Below are 20,849 nucleotides of genomic sequence, written 5' to 3'. Positions count from 1 at the left end.
GCGCAATTAAAAGTAAGTGGTATTGAACTTTACTGTAATATCGAAGGACTTGTCTTGCACAGTTTCTTGAATACTGAAAGAATCCTAATCCTGATCCTGTCCCAAATACTCAACGCTGTCTTTAGAAATTTTCAGTAGAATGGAGATTTACCCACGCTATGTCAGTTCCTCATCTACCCACTTACCAACCCACTTCCCATCCGTCAACCACTCACTGACCTACTGTTCATTTACCTCGTCCCTTCTTCCCTCCTCCATTCACCCACCGATCTACCAACGTACCCGCTGCGTCCATCCATCCATCCATCCATCCATCACTCGATCACCAACCAACCTGCCAACCTGGCCACCGTACCTCCATTCACCACCCACCAGCCTAAAAAAATAAGCAATCTATATCCTTCCCTTCCACTCACTCACTCTTTGATGCTTTAAATATCTGGGTTTGTTCTAGAAGAATGCAATGCAACATATATTTGTGGAAACATATATAATGTATAATGTATATCTATGGGTTGAAATCAATAACTCTCCAAGTACCAATTTCTCTATTCCAACAGATCGCCTCAAGTGGTTGGAGCGAAGGAGAGAAAATGGGGAGATCTCTGATAGAGTCTACAATAAATTAGCCAGTCCTCTGAAGTAAGTATATATCAGGTGTGTGAGTGTATCAATGCATGTGCTCCATGTCTGTAAATGTAAAACGTTCCTCTAAGATTTTACATCATAACGTTCAAAAACTTCGCCACAAAAAAGAAACACTACTTGTTCCAAGAGAACTTCAGCCTAAATACCATTACATGGCACCATTACTTATGTCATTACTAGTCCGCACTTTATACCATTACCTTATGTTAGACTTTTATATCATTACCCTAAATAAGCACTTTCTATCATCACTTTATACCAGAACTTTATATCATTTCCCTGAATCAGTACTTTATACCAGAACATGACATCAGTACTCTAAATCAGTACTTTATATCATAACTTTATGCCAGAACTATATATTATTACTCTAAATCAGCACTTTATATCATCATTATTCCAGAAATTTATACCATTACTTTACACAAGTACTACATATCATTACTTTATACTAATCGTTCATGACAATATACAACTGTAGTATGACTTAATACCAATTAATATCAGTACCTCATGATAAAATATATATAATTACGGTGAGCTTGTATTTGATGCCAAATGTCAACATCTTAGATATCATGTCCACAACAGTGATTTCACCACAGGCAACTAAACTGTTCAGCTCAGTGATCCTGCTATTTGACATATTTTCATGTTGGTATCCTACTTATTCTCTTGTCGCTTACGTTTTATAAACAAATCACATCTATATTCGTTTCCTAAGTGCTAGTACTTACTGCGGCTTAAAACAACACTTCGATGCTGGCTTAGCGTTAATCTATGATGTGTCTCTCTTCAGAATGATGAAGAACCGACAAATGGGGCGTCAGCGGTAGATCCTATATCTCATCACTGCAGGATGTGCCAGAAATAAATACTAAGCTCATGTTAAACATTGTTTGTGTTTCATTTGGTCATGGTCATGGGTAGGCCTTGGGTGGGTGGCCACGTTTGGCTCCTGACTCCTGAGAGCTACTTCAGTCCTGCCCCACAACGAAGCATTGTGACACTTAGACAAGTGGGTTTGTTCCAAGTAGCTTCTGTTCATCCAGCAGAAAACGGGTAACAGGTGGAATCTCTTTTGACTATTAATCGCCTGGTTTATCCGAGGTAGTAATGTCTATCAGGTTATATGCGGCGTTGAGCCCAGCGCTTTATAGGTGCCTTGGCGCCTTAGTATTATCAATAATGTCACGGATGAATGAATGAATGAACGGGATAGAACTGCCCCAGTAGTTTATGATTAAGACCAACGGGAAATGTAAAAAGTATTTCATACAGAACAAAATATTTGGAGGCCTATTTTCAATGTATGCCCATATGTAGCACGTGTAGTATAATGGTTCTAAGCAGCTTGGAATATTTATAAGGAACCTACAGGTTCGTCTCTGACTTAGACAAAATAGACAGGGGCAGAGATGGAACTAAACTTGTCAAGTGTGAAATGTCTCTAACGAACATCAAGCTGAGACGCCTTAACCTGAACTCACTCACTCACAGTTGAAAGTAGCAGTAGCAGTTACGTGTAGGCAATATTGGCCTTGAGCCATGACAACAGGTGACTATTTTCGAAAGACGAAAATGTCACAGCACTCCCAGCATGTACAAGAACAGAAACACCGTCACTGTACTGCTAGGAAATGACAAGAGGTTGTGTTCATTTACTTAGTACACAAGCAAGGTTGTCGCTTTACGTCTTCCACAGATAGAATGGTAAGCTCTGTCATATTCCAGGAATTTCAAGAAGACAAAATTACCTTACAAAGAGCAGATAGAGTGCCGTGATGGTTAAAAAATGTGTAGGAACGTCAAGACCATTGGTGGGTGAGTGTCTTCTGCCTATCCACAGGATGTGCCAGTGGAGGTCTGCTGGCTATTATGCACAGGGGGTTCTTCTTCGTCTGCCGAAATGTTCCACCATACACACAAGTGTCTTCACAAAGACATTTCTTACCGTAGTCTCTCATATTGTGTCTCAAGTCGATATTAGTAATTGTAAGTGCCGTGAAACGTGACATGGAGGAGGACTTATACTGGACAAAATAGGTTAGGGATATTGGTATTTTTAGAATTGATATTTTATCAGTGTGTGAATGTACAAATAGATCATTATTCAGATTTTCAAAATTTACATATATCCCTAACTATTTTTGTTCAGTATATGTGGAGGTGTATACAACGTGAAAAATCACTTCCAATATAGTTGTTTGATCCACTAACTGGAACCTGATCCCTCTGCAAGTATTAATGTCCTTGATTCATGTTGCTTTGGATGCCTTCAAGAAATATTCCTTTTGATGACTTTGGCTTCCATGAACAGCATCAGCAGAAGAACGAGGTCTCAGTGACGGTGTTGCTGTCAGTTCATGTGTTATAAAACAATCACACACACGCTGACACACAGAGACAGAAACCAAAGTTTTACATGCATACACATAGAAATACACACACACGTACACGTAATAAACACATTACAACAAGAAGACCAAAAGCATTTCTTCTCATTGCAAAGCATTTCTTCTCATTGCTTTCTGTAAAAGTGAGTAGGTGTAGATCACTTCAACCTATTGCATCCTGTAACAATTTATAGGTGTAGACAAGTTGACACATTGCTTCCTGAGACAGCGAGTAGGTGTAGATCACGTTAACATATCGCTTCCTGTAACGTAGGGTAGGTGTTGAGCAGTTGACACACTGCTTCATGTAACAGCGAGTAAGGGTAGAACAGATCGACATGTCGATCATTTGGATGATTTCGACACTCTTCTTATTGAATGAACCTACAGTAATCCACTTGAGTGCTTCATGTAACAACGGGTATCACTGGAGCAACCTGACACCGTCCCAGATGTCGACAACGCCATCATCGAACACGTAATGTTGTTATTCTCCGCCAGTACTTTGAACATAGCACAGTCGGTTAGCACGTTGCATTTCCTGGCACAGTCCAACCTGGATGTAACCATCTGGGTTTGGATCCACTCAAAGGCCTCGGAGCCGCTATACCGCTTAAAGTCAGAGTAGACGTTTGGCCCTTCTGGTGGATCTGTTGTTGTTGAGGTTTGCACGGTTAACACACCTGCAATTAAGGTATTTTTAACACACCGTAGAAGAAAGAGTAGAAAAACACTAATCTTATAGGTTGTTTGCAGAGGGTCCCGTGGTAGAATAGGCCTTCAGCAACCCATGCTTGCCATAAAAGGCGAGTATGCTTGTCGTAAGAGGCGACTAACGGGATCGGGTGATCAGGCTTGCTGACGTGGTTGGCACATGTCATCGGTTATTAATTGCGCAGATCGATGCTCATGTTGTTGATCACTGGATTGTCTGGTCCAGACTCGATTATTTACAGACCGCCGCCATATAGCTGTAATATTGCTGACTGCGGCGTAAAACTAAACTCACTCACTCCTGTAATACAAACTGATAATAGTGACTTGAAACTATGATAGTTTGTTAGTAGTGGCAGCGCCAGCAGTAGTAGTAACAGCAGCGTCAGTAGTGGTAATAGTTGTAGCAGCAGTAGTAGCAACATCAGCAGTAGCTGAGGCAGTTACGGTAACAGTAGCAGCAGCAGTAGTAGCAGTAATATTAGCAGCAGTAGTAGCAGAAGCAATAGCAACAGCAGCAGTAGTAGTAGTAGTGGGAAGGAGGGGTGGGTGGGGTGGAAGTAAGATAATAGTAAACAGCAATAACCTTAACCCCGATGTTAATACCCATTCCACGTCTAGCAATCACCAGTATCAATGCTCGTGCTGTTGATCTCGAGGGCATTATTTACAGATCACCGTCACAATCTGCTTTACTGCTGAGAGCGGCGTTAAATAATCAATCAACCAGTCATATTGTAAATTTCCCCAAATATGAACAATCAACTGTCTTTACTAACACACAGGAAACTTACTGATGTCAAGCTTTTGTTCGCATACAACAGGTTGCACTCGTGACGGGTCGGTTTGTATCCATCCATGCATAGTTCCAAGAATGACAAATCCGGGTCCCTCTGTGTCCGGGGTGAAGGCGAGTGTCTTCGCCAAGATATTCCATGATGTTGTGAACCATGACCATTCAGTTGTTGACGTCCTTTTTAAGCCTAACCACACCTCCAGGCCCAGGAAACGTGCTGTAACGAGTGAGGGAGTGAGTGAATAAGTTTAGTTTTACTCCACACTCAGCAGTATTCCAGCTATATGTTGATATGTTGGTGGTCTGTTAGTCGCGTCTTACGACAAGCATTGGTTACTGAAGATACATTCTGACCAGGACCTTCATGGATCTGTTAGAACGAGGGAAAGAAATGTTCAAAACAGCATTGAAACATAACACGGACATGGACATTTGAAAAGGACTTTTGACGTAATATCATATGACGTCATACATGACTATCAGTGATTGCCAGCTTCGTATTGTATAGAGAAGACTCAAAAACTAAAACTAATGGCTGGCATTGTTGCATTAACAATATTGCTAAATTCAGAAATGGAACATGCAAAAACATCAACAGCATGAGCTTCGATCTACAGATTCGGAATACGAATACAAGTCAACCACCGAGTCCGACCACAGCAAAACCTGTTTGTCGTCTCTTATGACAATCATGGGTTGTTGAGAAGCATTTGTAACCCGGATATTCACGGGAGCAAATGTGTACATTACCCTACGAATTTCAATCATAAAATTCGAGCTGCATTTTTTCGGTTTCCTATGTTCTGGGGGCTTTTTCACAGTGCAACGTCTGTCTGTACCGAACAGCACCCGGACAAGGGCGGATCCACAGCCCTGCTGTTAAAGGTAATCCTTGTCACGGCGACATTGTTTGAAGTCCTGCCGTGATACTTGCTGTTTTCTTTTTTAGACGGCCACATACTTAGATCTTTGTATATATACCACACACGAACACAAACGAATAGTTGATATCATGAACAACGTATGATTCTGTCCGGTAAGATCAACCAAGACAGAGCCTGGGTAACAAATTTGTTCGGCAAACCGCTCACAAAATATGGGTCAGTTGGGTAACCTAGTGGCCCAGTGGTGTCATCGTCCGAGATATTGCTGTAATATTGATGTAAGCGGCGTAAAACTAAATCCACTCATTCATTCACTTTACAACAGTTATGTCTAATTACAACTCTGACATGAAAACCCACGGCTACACGCAGCTGTAAATAACTGGAGCGGTAGGTTAGTGGTTAAAGCGTCCACTCGTCATGCCGAAGACCCAGGCATGATTCCCACATGGGTACGATGTGTGAAGCTCATTGCTGGTTAACCCCTACCGTGATATTGCTGGAATATTGCTAAAGCAGTGTAAAATCCAACTCACTCACTCAAGCACTGTAACTAACTGGATCCTTTGAACCCCAACACCGACCTTGAAGCTGTGCACGCAGCCAGAGCTCCTCGAGCACGTTTTCAATATGAAGTAGATGTGTCCCTCCATCGTCACAGGCTGTTGTGGCGGAATCCAACGTCATGGCGTCGTTAAGGGCGTAGTAGCAACGCCTGCCGGCAAGGTCGAGGATTGCCGTCGAGATGCCGTGATGACGGGTACACAGAGATTGTTCAACGTAGGCTGGAGAAGACCAAAACGTCAGGGAAAGGATCAGGCATCATAAGGTGAAAACATCGCCCCCATGACATCAATTGAGATTTACGTTATTGATTACCACGACACCAATCAAATGACATCCGTTGTATCTCTGCCGCTGAAGTTGGCTCTTTATAGTTCTTACATCCAATACCTGTGTTTACAACATATGTTTGAAAAACGATTTAAACGTAACTATAATGTACTGTTGGAAACAAAACAAACAAAATACTATTAAAACAATAAATTAGAAAAAAACAACATAAAAAACCCAACTGTTTTCAGGCTGCTACTCTGTATCACTAAAATGTAGACAACTGAAAATAGCATCGATCGAAATAACCAACATCGGCCAAACTGGGCGTTCAGTGGGATAGACTGGACTACAGGCGGACCGTCGATTCACCTGGCATGAAAAGTATGTGCTGCCTATAGACACAAGGGGTGGGGGGCATATCAAAGATATTTCATGCTTTTTCATGTGTGTTGAATATGTCTCATCTATTGATTACGTTTATGTTGAGATACGTAAAAGAGTATGATACCCGTAGAAAAGATTAATGAGCTATCGTATTAACTGTTTTAAATATACAGGTGGCATAACCACCCAATGATCAACAGGACTGAATATTATTTGTAAATTGTCGTAAAGTGACATGCCGTTTACTTTCCAAATTTAATTCTAATAAAGGGTTATCTTATCTTGTGATAATCTCAATCCCCTGCCCGACCCAACCACCGTCTACGACACCCCTCCTGATTTTGCTCTTGAGACGACCCTTTCTACCCGTTTCTTTCATAGTGATAGATGCTCCATAGTTTCAGTATTAATGTTATTATTTTTACGCCAGCTATAGTTTGTAATGAAGCTAAGTCTAATTTCAAAAAAGGTATTTTAAAACCTGTCCTTTTAAATACTATGTCACTGCACATTAGTTTGCATAAAGACATAGTCTGTTCCAAATAAGTCGCTTTGGGAAAGAAACGCCGTGCTCATTTCAGAACTTCTCCTAAGTAATGTAAACAGTTTGTTTCTATTACCGGAAGCCCTTTAGGATGTCAGGATTTTTGGGTTAATTTTCTCACCTAAAACTGTGTTCCACAGGAGATATCGCTAGTCTGAGATCAGACGATATCTCCTAGGATATATCATTTTGACAGAAAATTTTGTACAATGCCCTGACAATGCTATGAACTTGATGACGTCACAATGCTATGACATCGCTGCACTGCAAGTCTAATGTCAGTGCTGTGTTCAGAGATGAAATTTTCTATTGAAAACTAATGAAGAATTGTTTTGGATGATAAATAGAATCTCACCCTCGTGTCTACTGATATTACTTATATCAACGTTCCTTGATAAAGTTACACATAACCTCAGCATGCCTCAGATATTTGTTACTTTATCAACGTGTGTTGATATACATGATATCAGTAGACACTTAGGTGAGATTCTCTGTATCCCCGGTATGGTGTGATACAACTATTCACAGACTAGAAGTTTAATCTTCAGGTGACAATATAAATAAAAAGACATATTTTCGGACAGTTCGTTCATTACGTTGCAGTCTTTCCTGCAAGACTCTGTATCGATCTTTGTCAATATTGTACTTCCCAGATTATTAAAATGCCACTAAAACAAATACTGTATATTCCTGTACATTTAGAAAAAGGCAGTGAACATACTGTAAGTGTCATCACCAGAGGACGTTTCTGATCTAAAATATTGGCGAATAGGCAGTGATCATATATACCGGCTTAAAGTGAGATTTTACGCCGTTTCTAAAATCTCCGGCAGCGTGAGGAGACGAGAAACTTTGATCCAAGTTACTCAATTTGTTTGGCAGAGGCCATGTGCACGTATATAATGTTGACAATCGAAGGGTCACTGTGGCCCCTCCTCCTCCACTCTCCGAACATCCCTTAAAATTATCATCACACCGCACCCCATATCGCACACGACCCCAATCAAGAATTATGTACGGACTCTCAAAGGCTATGAAGAACACAATCTGAAGGTCTGTGAGGGAAAAGATACCAGCAGAAAGTCCTGTATTTGCCTCCGACGAAAGACTTCCGGTGAAACAACATATTTCGAAAAAGAATTTTGACAAGTATTATTTGAACTTTTCCATAGTTCCGACTTGCTTGTTTGGTGTACATATATCCATCCAAGACTAGCTTAAAACCACTCCATAACTTCCATGGAGGACTTATTACCGGTGTTGTATTAGGATACATATTTATACCTAACGCTACAAACTGAAACCAATCTAATTAGTCTTCTCATTCTAATCAATTAGAAGAATATCTGTCATCTATAATCACAAAATGTAAGTACCTCACGGAATGTGAGACACGTTGACTCTAACAACTCATGCATTTGAAAGCATTGTTTCACAGATCAAAGTTCAATTTGGATATCTAATCTAATCTTATTAATTAATCACAAAGTGTAATATCAAAGACCCGACTAGACATGTTAAATACGTCCTCTTAGTCATCCTTGGCATGTGAGTACTTCATATTTTTATAAGTGTCATTAAAAGATAAAAGATCAGATTATCTATTTAGTAACCCATGTGTAAGTTATCAAAGTTTTTTCGAACATCTTTGACCTTAATGTTGAATAGGCTTTTATTACAACAGGACTCCAGGGTTCTCTTTTCCGGTACTTTTTACCGAGGACTTTCTTACCGACGATCAATCTGAAGGAATTGGTTCTAATCTCAATTTGAGTACTATAAACTGTACTCCTCTTAGAATGTGTAACGTGTGTTATAATAAAAGACATGGTAGAAGCAACCGGGGACTTTCTTTCCGACTATCGATCTGAAGGAGTTGGTTCGAATATCAATAGAAGTACTATACTCATCTTATATTAGAAAGTGCAATCCCATATATAACATGTGTTATGATAAACGACTTGGTATAAGCGTTCGTTAACAACATGTATTATATGACATGGTGCCGTACCCTCGGATAGCTCCTCTTCACAGAGTGTCTGGCTCTGGTGTGTGCTGTCTGTCTCGACCCATTGTGCTCCGTCCTGCAGGGCATAAGCCAAACTTTTCTCCGGACATAATGCAATTTCACAGAAGTCACTTATTTCTGAAGAACTCCCAGCGGGAATGGGAGCTTTATTACTGACCCAGTTCCAAGATCCGTCTGCTTCTCTTTTCAGGCCTAACCAGACGTTGCTGCTGCCACTGACCACTGTTTCAAGAAAGGACAAAAGTGTTCCTGACAAAACGGCAAAATGTGTTGTTTGATGAGTTGGGTTTGGACAATTTTACATTTTGTTTAACGTGGCATCGTTTCTTTTACATTACATTTTTGATGCATAATTAACGTGGACTTGTTTCTTTCACATTATATTTCATTAATAAGGCTGCATAAAAAATTAAATGTTTCTCGGACACATTTTTTTTAAAAGTGACGAGATACTTTACTTTTAATTTTTGATAGTAACAAAAGTGACGAGGGAGGAACACATTTTTATTTTTTCACTCAGAAATACAGCCTGGGAAGTTAATGATTCCGTCACACATGTTCTTACAAACACTCATTCTTATAGTGGACAAATGGATTATCTTTTTGAATTTCAGTAAAACAAATGTCACCCACACAAATAGTGACGCACGAAAATGACGCATCGATGCCCGAGACAAATTTCACTTTGTTTTAGTTAGCCTAAACAATTATGGTGTCGTTGTTTCTTTTACATAACAGTTCATCGATAAACAATCAGCGCCATTGCTACTTTCATATTACATTTCATCAATCAGCATGACATTGTCTCATTCACGTCACCTTTTCAACATTCCACAATTAGCATGCCATTATTTCTTTCATATTACAGTTTTAATACACAGTTAACCTGGAACTGTTTCTTTCATATTACATTTCATCAATCCACATAATTCAATAAATCCAATACATAAACAATAAGCTTTGGCGACACCCTCTGGCTACGTGATATAATTGGATCCAAATCCATTTACTATCACACAAGGTTGAATTCCGTTGTAAAAGGTCTTAATCCTGTTTTTGATGGAATTTCCAACACCGAAAAAGGGGATGCATATGGTTTGCTGTATAAAAAGAAATCGACGGTATCAGAGGCTTTTGTCAAAAATAAATCTGTAATACCAAACCTGGTATTTGATAGTTTTCTGTGTATTCTATATGATCATAAATTGGACGAGTTTTACCCCGATACATGTTCCAGACAAAAACCCTTTTCGTCTTCATTTACATGCATAAGTTTATCTAATACAGTGATAACTGATGAACATGGATGCATTTTTTAAAAGATTGATATATGCGAGATGGAGCGTCAGTGTTGAAGAAATTGATATGGTTTATTACCTTTTGTAATAGGGGTTATGAATTCTCATTGCTGTGAAAGTGAATAGGAAACTCTCTTCGTAAGAGTAATTAACAGATCTGAGGAGCCTTTATCTAAATCAGACAGAAAGAATTTACATATTCATCTGTCAACCCATCTGAGCCTGAACTTTTTCACTGGTATTGTTTTCACTGCAGCAGGAACTTCTCCACCGGTAAATCAACTCTAGTTTATTTCACATATCATCTGTTGATCTTGGCACAGTGTATTGTCCTAAAAGTTTTACCAGGTCAGTTTCACTAATTTCTTGTTTAGCGTACAACTTTTCGCAGTATGATTTTACTTCATTTAGTATAAGGTCATGTTCTTCTGACATCTTTCCTTTACTATTCGTTATACATTTATTTAAGGCATTTCTCATTCCTTTCCAAGAACATATTTTGTTATATTTGTCTGCAATTTCAGAGCATTTTGCATTTGAATGCACGAATATACCCTTAATATTTTCCTCTTCAGATAATATTTTAGTTTTTCTGTCTTAATTCAGTAGATAACAGTGTATAAAATGAACTCGAGTAATAACTGTATAATTTTCGAGAACAGGTACTGATTTCATTGTTATTTTCTTCCAGAATAAAGGGATACAAAAGGAGTACAGAAACCGCATCAATGCGATTTTCACTGAATTCTGGTCCAGACTTCAGTATTTTCAGACGAGATGGATTATTGTTGAGTGCGGAGTAAAACAACAAACCAACCAACCGATCACGGGCGACTGCATTCGTGATACTGTGTGACATTGTGCACCGAGGTACGAACTGGTGCTCGTGATATCAACCACTGGCTTCTCGGCCATTCATTGGTCAGATTTAGAATGACCAACCTTGCAGCTTATCGAAGAGGAGCTGAAGTTCCTCGTCAGTGTCAACATGAATGAGGTGTGTTCCTGACACCTCACATCGGGATCTGGCAGAGGTGAATGTCTCCACGCTGTCAAACGGGTAGTAGCAGCTTCTCGTTGTGGACCTGTACACCGGGACTGGACCCCCGGGGAAGCTTCTACAGAGGAACGGGCCAAGTCTTTCTGAGAAATACAAGTCAAAACGTGTCACAAGAGTCATTCCTCCATTAGCAGGAGGTGGGAGGTGGGAGGTGGGAGGTGGGAGGTGATGTGTTGGTATGCTCATCGAACTACAATACAACATCAAAAGGGACCGGCACTATGATTCTGGCACATGAAACCACATACGCAAATGCATACGTACACGCGAATTAATGTGAACAAAGGGACATAATCATGTGGATGATGTAAAATGCCAAACGCTTCACTTCCTATTCTGTCCCCCTGATATATTGTTGGGTTGCCAACCACTTTCATCACTCTCACAAACAAACACAAACAACTTCGCACGAAAACCAACACACATCCACAGTTTGACCCTTCACTTACCAATGATTTAATGTCATAGCAAATCGCAGATGTGATACAATAGCCGTTATGAGCAATGTTTAGTTTGACTATAAACAAATAACGTTTTATGACCTCTTTAGCTTCATCTGGCACCCCGAATCATCAAACGAATTATTTTTGGGAAATATTGACTGAGTATGGTTTTAGTAACATTCCAACAACACCAGGAAGCGGACACACCCTGAGCGAACGGTTTAACCAAGAGAGTGTCCCTACTGTCCCATGCATCCAAATAAATTCCAGGTGGGGACCTAAGGCACAGGACTCTCCATCGCCATGCTCCCCATGAATTGGTTGAACTGACGTCGTGTAATGCAAAAAGTCAGTCTTGTCCGAACACCTTGTTGTCACTAGATAATGCGATTCTGACATGAAGTAACACATGATATGAAAGAAGGTGATAAGAAGGGTTAATTTTAGGCTTCTGAGTGTATAGCAGGTGATTAAGGGTTGTCTGAAAGAACAATGTGAATAACTACAACGAGAGTTCAGACGCAGTTATCGACCATGAAGCCTAGCTTTCAAACACTTTTCGATAATGTTATTTCATAAAATATTTTATGAGTGTGAAGCTTTCATTGACCGCATTACTGAAATTTGGTTCTATTCCAATATTGCATTAAACATTTGACCCCAAAAGAATTATTTGGTCATAATATTAGTACAAATTTGGTCCTTTATTGAAAAACGCCAATGGCGGCCATTTTGAATTTTTGGTAATGTGAAAAAATCCTAACAACATGCTGTCACTTTAGAAGTAAAGAGGAAACAAAACCAACTTTTTAGTAAATAAAAATGTTTAATTTCAATACTCAAATCACCACCATAAAAATCATACGAACACTAAAATAAGCTGCAAAAACATTATATTATCACTATATGACCATACACAACGACATTTTTTGAGCCCAGGCATCGCTCTAGTAGAGACACGCGTCAAAGAAACCGTATCAATTTTGGTTGTGAATGGAAACTTTCGGTGTGCATTTCAAATTCAAGCGCTAAGAGGGCAAAATAAAACTGCTATTTTGATTCTTCCAAAACAAAACTACGTCAGATTCTACACCATTTAGCAGTATACAGACGTCAAAATGACTGAGAGTAGTAAAACTATCACCGATTAAGTTTGAGGTGTTGTTAGGCAGCAAACCAAATGTAGCGAAAATGCCGACAGACCCCCTCCACAGATAATGCCCCGTAAACAAAAACGATACCCAGATCTGAGAGTATTACAGGCCATTTTGTTTAGCACAAGGCTATGTATACTAACTGAAAATAGTGTCAAAAGAAATCAGTACTGGGGAGGCTACGATTTCAAATCTTAAATTTGCCTCCTACTGAACTATCTGAAACATGCATACAGTATCCGAGGCCAAACCCCATGATATTTCTGGAATATGGCTAAAGACCTCTTACACCTAACTCACTGTGGTAAGACAGACATGGAGTTGTCTGAAGTGGACCGTACCTTCAAAAGCGTCAATCTCACAAAACAGTCGATGACGGGATGTCGGAAGTGCCCGTATGAAAGTACCGTTCGGGCTGAAAATGGCGTTCTGGCCTACCGTTGAACTGTACCCAAGCCAGGGGTATTCGTCCATCGTAACAGGCTCTGTCAGGTGCTTGTCGACCCAGTACCACTGGTCGGCGTTGTATTCATCTTCTTCCATTCCCAGCCATGAAGTTGTTTCGAACGATCTTGCTGGACAAAACAAATCTCATGATTTAGGAGACTGCATATTCTGTCTGTAAATGTTTATTTATAAATATATAAGTTACAATGAATAAATGACATAAAAAGCTTCATGCACTGTAATATCATCCATTGATTACGTATCGTGTACTGTTTTTCGCCGCAGGAAGAATTAAATATGTCAGTTAAATGATGACGAATTAAGAAATTAAAGGAAACGCCACCCGGTCTTTAATATTCAGCTTATGTGACAAACACACTGACATCTGCTTCTATTCTGCCTAAGATACACTATCCGACCTTTATAATTCTTCCTTGATGACAAACACATAAGTAGTTGCATGTGTTCTGTCTATAAAACGCCATCCGGTCTTCAGTCTACTGGAAAAGGTAAATCAAACCAATGGAAATATTTCACAAAAGCAACTGAGCAAGCTATTTAGTGTCGGTTTACATCCGGTTGGAGGTAGGTCTTAGAGTGTACTGCTCCGGTGAAAGCTACGCCTGCGGGTGTGGCACTGTGTAACATGGAAAAATAAGCTCGGGTTGGAACCCAGGAATTTCGGTTTCTATCAGACCAGCTACCTTAGATAGCTGGCGTTCCCCCTTTTACCCTGCACGACACCCCATGTGCCCTTAGAAGAACTACGAACAAAATGTAGTGTTCGTGCTGTGTTTTTTTTTTTTTTTTTTATGTTGCTGATGTGCTATCCCACATTCAGCAGTGTGCTTGCCATAGACAGTGGCATTGAAAAGTCAGCCTTTTATTGACCTTTCTAAATAAAAATCTCGACCTTTCATTGGTAGGAGCATTCACGCCCTCGGGGTTACTCAAGCCACTCGGTCTCTCGTGCAACCACACGTTTCCAGGGACGTCATTTAACGCGGAATCCCAAAAAGTTTTGAACATAAATATTCTATTCATTAATAGTAGCCACTGTTGTTTTTTCTCATGACTATCTGCTCAAAACGGATGGAGATGGACATCCTAAGTGTATATCACGCGATGAAGAGTTCCCCATCAAGGATGTTCTGCTTGAATGTGTGGACTTTTCAACTGCGGGGGACTCCCAGTATGAAGTAATTATTCTGAAATCTGTTTTCCCTCGTGAGCAGGTATTTCTTTGTGAACTACTGAGAGAACGAGCTAAATTATAAATTGTAACTGTAGTGTGTGAGACAAAGTGCTTGTTTTAAAATTCGGAGCAGTGGTATACGCTTTCTGTTGATAATTATAGTGTAATGAAAAAAGCATGCAATATAAGAAACGCATTTAAACTGTGTGCAGAATTTGTTCCATCGCTGTATGGATAAAACAGTACCGATGCGATGTAAAACTTAATCTCATTAAATCATTCATATTTATTCATTTACAGACGTTACCACTCATCTCGTTCACAAAGGTTTCAATCTTCGCTTGCGTCTCAAGGTGAAGGACGTGTCGTCCCCTCAGATGACATAAGTCACGGGCCCTTGTGTAGTTGAACATGGAGGTGTAGAAATAATAACACTGCATCAGAGTCGGGTGGTACAGCACCAGGCTAGCTGACGAGTCGTCCGCGCATCCGACTGAGTAGAGGTCTGAATGATAGAGTGATAGAGTGGGTAATTAGTTGTCGTAGTCAATGGGTACCCGGTAGGTTTAGATGGCACGCTATAATTGACGTCGTCACCATGATTATTGTCATCATTGTAAATGTGTTTAGCAGAAGCAGCTGTAGTAGTAGATAGTTGGACTGGGTTGTTGTTTAACGTCGCACGCAGAGTTTGGACCAGATCGTCCAGTGATCTTCAGCATGAACATCGATCTACGCTACTGGGACACGATGGCATGTGTCAACCAAGGCAGCGAGCCTAATTACCCGATCCCGTTAGTCACCTGCTTCTTTCGACAAGCGCAGTAGTAGTAATATTATTATTATTATTAGTAGTAGTAGTGACAGCAGCAGCAGTAGTAGTAGTACTACTACTAGTAGTAGTAGTAGTGGTAGTAATATCAGAGTTAGTTACATACAAAGTACCTGCTAATTTTACAAAAGTTCACTGCTACTATGTCAATCTAGATCTATTCACGTCTTTATATAAATCTTTCGGTAGATTCTGGAATGATGGCCAGAAGCTTTTCAACAAAATATACTGAATTTCTGACAGACATCCACTTTAATGTATGTCAGCAACCTCGAACATTTTCCTACCGAGAGGCGTCCGGTCTTGGCAGACGAAGCTGCAGTTGTCGCTGACGTTGGCCCTTGTCCAGGTGGCGTTGACTGAAGTGGTAGCTCCCTCCAGCGACGCACTCACAGGGCTTCCCGGCTCCCATCTGACGCCGACCAGAGGATAGAAGTCCTCTTTATACTTCCAGGCCCATTTTGTTGGGGTACTTTGCTTCAGGCCAAGCCATATTTTGGATATATTTTCCGCTGTGATATAAAAACACAAACATACATTGACCATCAAGATTACACATCACTTCACCTTGCTTTGTGTCTGCTCAATTATTTACAGACCGCTCCCATATGGAATATGGGATATTACTGAATAAAACTAAAGACATTCCTTCACTCATATAATTTCGAGTGTTTGTAGCATTCGCGTTAATTGCGGAAGCGACGTTCCTACAGTCTTTCACGACAGTTAAGTTTCAATGTCATTCTTTTACATTTATGGGTTGATTCAAAACGGTTTTCACTTTGACTCCAACGAGTTAACACTGTTTTTCTTTTTCACTTTGTAACATCAACGCAAAGTTTAAGTGAGATATTGCCTGGTTTCTACATACACGTTTCACAGTGACGTCATAATGAATGACAAGCGTCAGTAGAAGAACGACCCTGTTTTCGAATGACCACACCACTGAAAGATTTATTGTGATCCTGGTTCTTTGTCCAGAAGTTGGCCATACCAAACACACTTGGTACATCAGGGACGGGCAGTGCAAGCGGGGATCACGCTGAACAGCAACAAAGTGGTTCATGCAGTGGTGTAATACTCACTCATTCACTCCTAGCGGTAATGAATCAAACTCGATCGTAGTTATCGTAACTGGTAGATCGAACATTCATATCTCGATTAAAATAAGAAATGCATGTAAACAGTCTTATCAGGAAGGAATAAGACGAATGTAGATTTTTTCCATACTCAGAACTGTAAGCATGTATGCACACATCTTGCAAGTTCAAAATATTGCAAACTGTCACATACACAGGTTGTACATAAACAATTGGGTGGCCAACACCTGAAATACCTATAGAATCCCACATTGGACAGTGTCGCGTTATACTCTTCCGGAAACAGGCAAAAAGTGTATAAAACGCGAGAATGCGACAGTGCCTTAAAAACAGTGTCGATGTCGCACTCTGGCCCTTTAAAGCAATTACCATAATGACATTACTGAAAGCATGACAAATTGCCTAAATGTCTTGTGTTGGGCGACAGCGTCCCTTCCAGGATTAGACATATATCAGTAACAATATCGATGCTCATTAGAATGCTGTGTTTGTGTGTTTTTTCTTTGACGTCGAACTCAGCAATATTCCAAATGAAGCTGGACTAGTTGGGACAGTCCATTAATCAAAGCATGAACAGCCATTTTCTCACGACATCAACACCCACTCCACTTGAGAATATGTGGTCGTACCTTTCAAAATGTTCATTATCTGCAGCTGGGGGACTACCTTCGGGAAGAAGACGAGGTTGGTATGGGCGCCCTCACACACGGCGAAGGCCTCGGAGTTGTTCCGTGGGGTGGCATACACATAGTAACAAGCATTGCTGTACAGAAACGCGAAGTCAGACGAAGGGTGCTTCCTGCATAGGGGATGGTGTGTGCTCTGAACTGCAAATACATCAAAATTATCAGCAGCATCATCATCATCGTCGTCGTCGTCGTCGTCGTTATCGTCATCGCTGTTATCATTGTTGTAGTAAGCGTCATCATCATGATCATAATCATCTACACCGAATGCGGTATCATTTCTGTGATCAACAGGATAAGAAATGAATTTGAATCTGAACGTGTTTCACCGACATACTAGTAATATAACGCTAACTACATCTCTTAACAGCTAGACCTTCACACTTCATGAGAATTATAAATATACAGTTTCGCAGTTATTCTTACGTTTCAGGACATAAATTTCGAAGCACGCAAGAAGTAGGCCAAGGTATAGAACCACGATGAATAACGATTGATATTTATTACATATGCTATAATTGCCTGAAGTCGAAAAGTACAATACATTATGGTACAGAATGGTAACATGCATTTTATTCGCCATGTTAACTCAAGCGTCCAGCAACAAATCCCTATCAGTGCTAACACTACTGGAATAATGGAAACATAGCAGACGACAATCTCAGAACCAATATCTTCTTACAGAATGCGACTTTCGATCAGAAACAAAACTAAGGAGACCAAAACTTAGCTATCTTGTGAAGACAGATCCCAGCCAGGAATATTTTCCTTAAGAAATACTCACAAAAGCTGTCATAAAATCTCAGTCTAAAAGTCCATGTAAAGTACGGACGATACTTCAAAACCAAGAATTGTGTAAATTCACTGTTCAAGGTTGTTTCCAGAACGGATGAGTTTGAATTCCATTGAACTTCCAGTAAACGTATATTGAAAAAGAAATGTCCCCTCTTCAGTATAACAACAACAACTGTAATGTAAAACTTACCCTGGTAAAGTTGAGTTACGAGCGTTGTAAGTGAAACGATAAGTGAGAGTTTAGCCATTATCTCTTGGAAGATACAAAATTCGTCAATGAACCAGACCACTACTGACGTGCGGGCGAAATACACGGCTACATCAACCAAGCTATATCAGGTGCTACATCAGTGAAATAATACGCCATTAAGCACCAGCGCAATTAACAGGTGATGTGTTGTATACGCAGCGGAACATTTGTTAAAGCGTGATAGCCTTGACTAAACGCAGCCATAGACCATAAGCATTAAATCATACTCAATAATCAGGAACACTAGCCTTGTTTGTTTTGTTAAATTGCTTCTTTTGTAGTGGTTTCAATTGCAGTTTATGCAGTGGGTAATTCCTTTCGATTCCTGTGACAGAGGAGTTAATGAACTCGGAGTAAAACAGAAATAACTGACCACGAACAAAGGTTGAAACTGTATTGTAAAGGATTAAACACGGTCATTTAATGCAACCTGGTTTTATGCCTTGATGTGTGTATTCTTCACAACAATGTTCCCATTAACAGATGTTCATGTGTATGGATAATACATCAGCTAAGGCACTTTTGATGGTAAGTGCTTGTTTCTTTAAACAAAATAGATTAACATTATCACGAGCAAATGTATTTGGTGTTTTAGTATGGGTTGATAGTCACTTTACATTGCAAAGATGCGAAGTAATGGCAACATTGTCGATTTTTTCTTTGGAATTTTGGGTTATACGGGGCCAATGTCATTGGGGTTCTTTTCCTATACCATCATGCATCCTGGCCTTTACGCTGAAATGAAACACGGCTCTCAAGTGGCGTGCATAATGTATCATGAATACATTAATGGTGTCATGAAATTTAAGTGGATCCAAGAATCATTTGAAAACAACAAAAGAAATCTGCCTGAAATAGTACAGCATTGTGTGCAGACTCTTTCCGTATCGTCACAACCCCTAGTGTACAGAAGACGAGAATCCTTTGGTTTATGACCAGATGATGGTCACATGAATACGGGCAAACACCTAGTTGTGGTACAGCACAGTAATCTTGGACATGTACTGTGACTGTGTGTCCTAACTGCGAATGGGTACCTCGTTAGGGTGAGAATGCTACAATGAACTCGGTGCGTCTAAAGGCAGCACTACTCCCTAGAAAGTTTGTCACATCGGCAATATTTCAGCCATATCGCAACGAGAACATTTAGCACTGAAATATATGTGTATTATGAAAAAAACCACGTCGACAAGGGACAGTAAAACAACTAGAATAACACAATTTGCATGAAAACTAGCGTGTTGAAACTAATATCATCATATCGACAATACAGTATAAGAAGCAGGCTATAGATCGCCAACAACTGAAGGTAGAACACCATAATTGGGACAATGGGGACTTTCAGTACCTTTGCTACTTGCATGGACCCTAGCTGAATTTACACCCTCCCCTCTCCCATCTGTATATATAGCTGCTTATTGCTTATGATGGAGAATTCAACACAGGATATGCTTGGCCGTGACTCTCTCATCACAAAGGATACACCTTTTAACAGGTATGCATGAGTATATCTAGAATGACCAATACGACATCGCCGTAAAATGACCTCTTCACATCTGGACTGACAGCCCAAGTAGGTGTAGCCAATATAGGGTTTTATTTCATGTAATTTATTTATACCTATTTGGGTGTGCCACTTCAGGTGTAACAAACTGAACTTCATTTGTTTTTCATCCATGTTAACTCTGTTTGGCAATGTATCGACGATGTTACTTTTGAGATGTTTTCAGAATGAGTTCTGACGACTGAGGCATATGATTCAGTTGGCGCTTTAGATTCAGTAATTTTCTTTGGCATCACCAAAGTTAAAGTTCTTGGTAAATTTAACTTCAGAGGTTTCCATTTGGTTTTTCCAGATTGAACAGTCTTTGGAGAAGGAAGAATGATTTCCCGATCAATTTGTACACTTTTTTAAGGTCACCGATACAGTACAAGTATTAACACCATGCCCAAACACCTGACATCTAAAACATCTCAAGGGATTTGGGATGTAGGTGCCAACTGAAACATTATAGTAACCAGCTTTGACAGACTTTGACAGAGATGCGAAGGAGAATAGATAAGTATTTGTTGGGATTGTTTCATTGTTTCTGCGGGTTGTGAATCTTTTAATGTTTGTCACTCTCTGATCTTTCATCTCAGAAATATTATCTAGTTCTGACATATCAGCAAACAGTCGATCTCTGTCTCTGATTATGTCTATACTAGTGTGAAGAGTAATGTGGGGAGTGACAGAAACTGGAATTCCAACAAATAATTCTGTGGATATCAGGTTGGTGAGTTGCTGCTTGCTACTGCATTCAGCCAACAGAGAGCCTGAACGCAAGCGCAGTGTTTGTAACCTCTCTTGAAATGCC

Source organism: Haliotis asinina, chromosome 1 (genome assembly GCF_037392515.1).
Source record: "Haliotis asinina isolate JCU_RB_2024 chromosome 1, JCU_Hal_asi_v2, whole genome shotgun sequence".
NCBI classification, from domain to species: Eukaryota; Metazoa; Mollusca; class Gastropoda; order Lepetellida; family Haliotidae; genus Haliotis; species Haliotis asinina.
Note: the sequence above shows the minus strand (reverse complement) of the source record.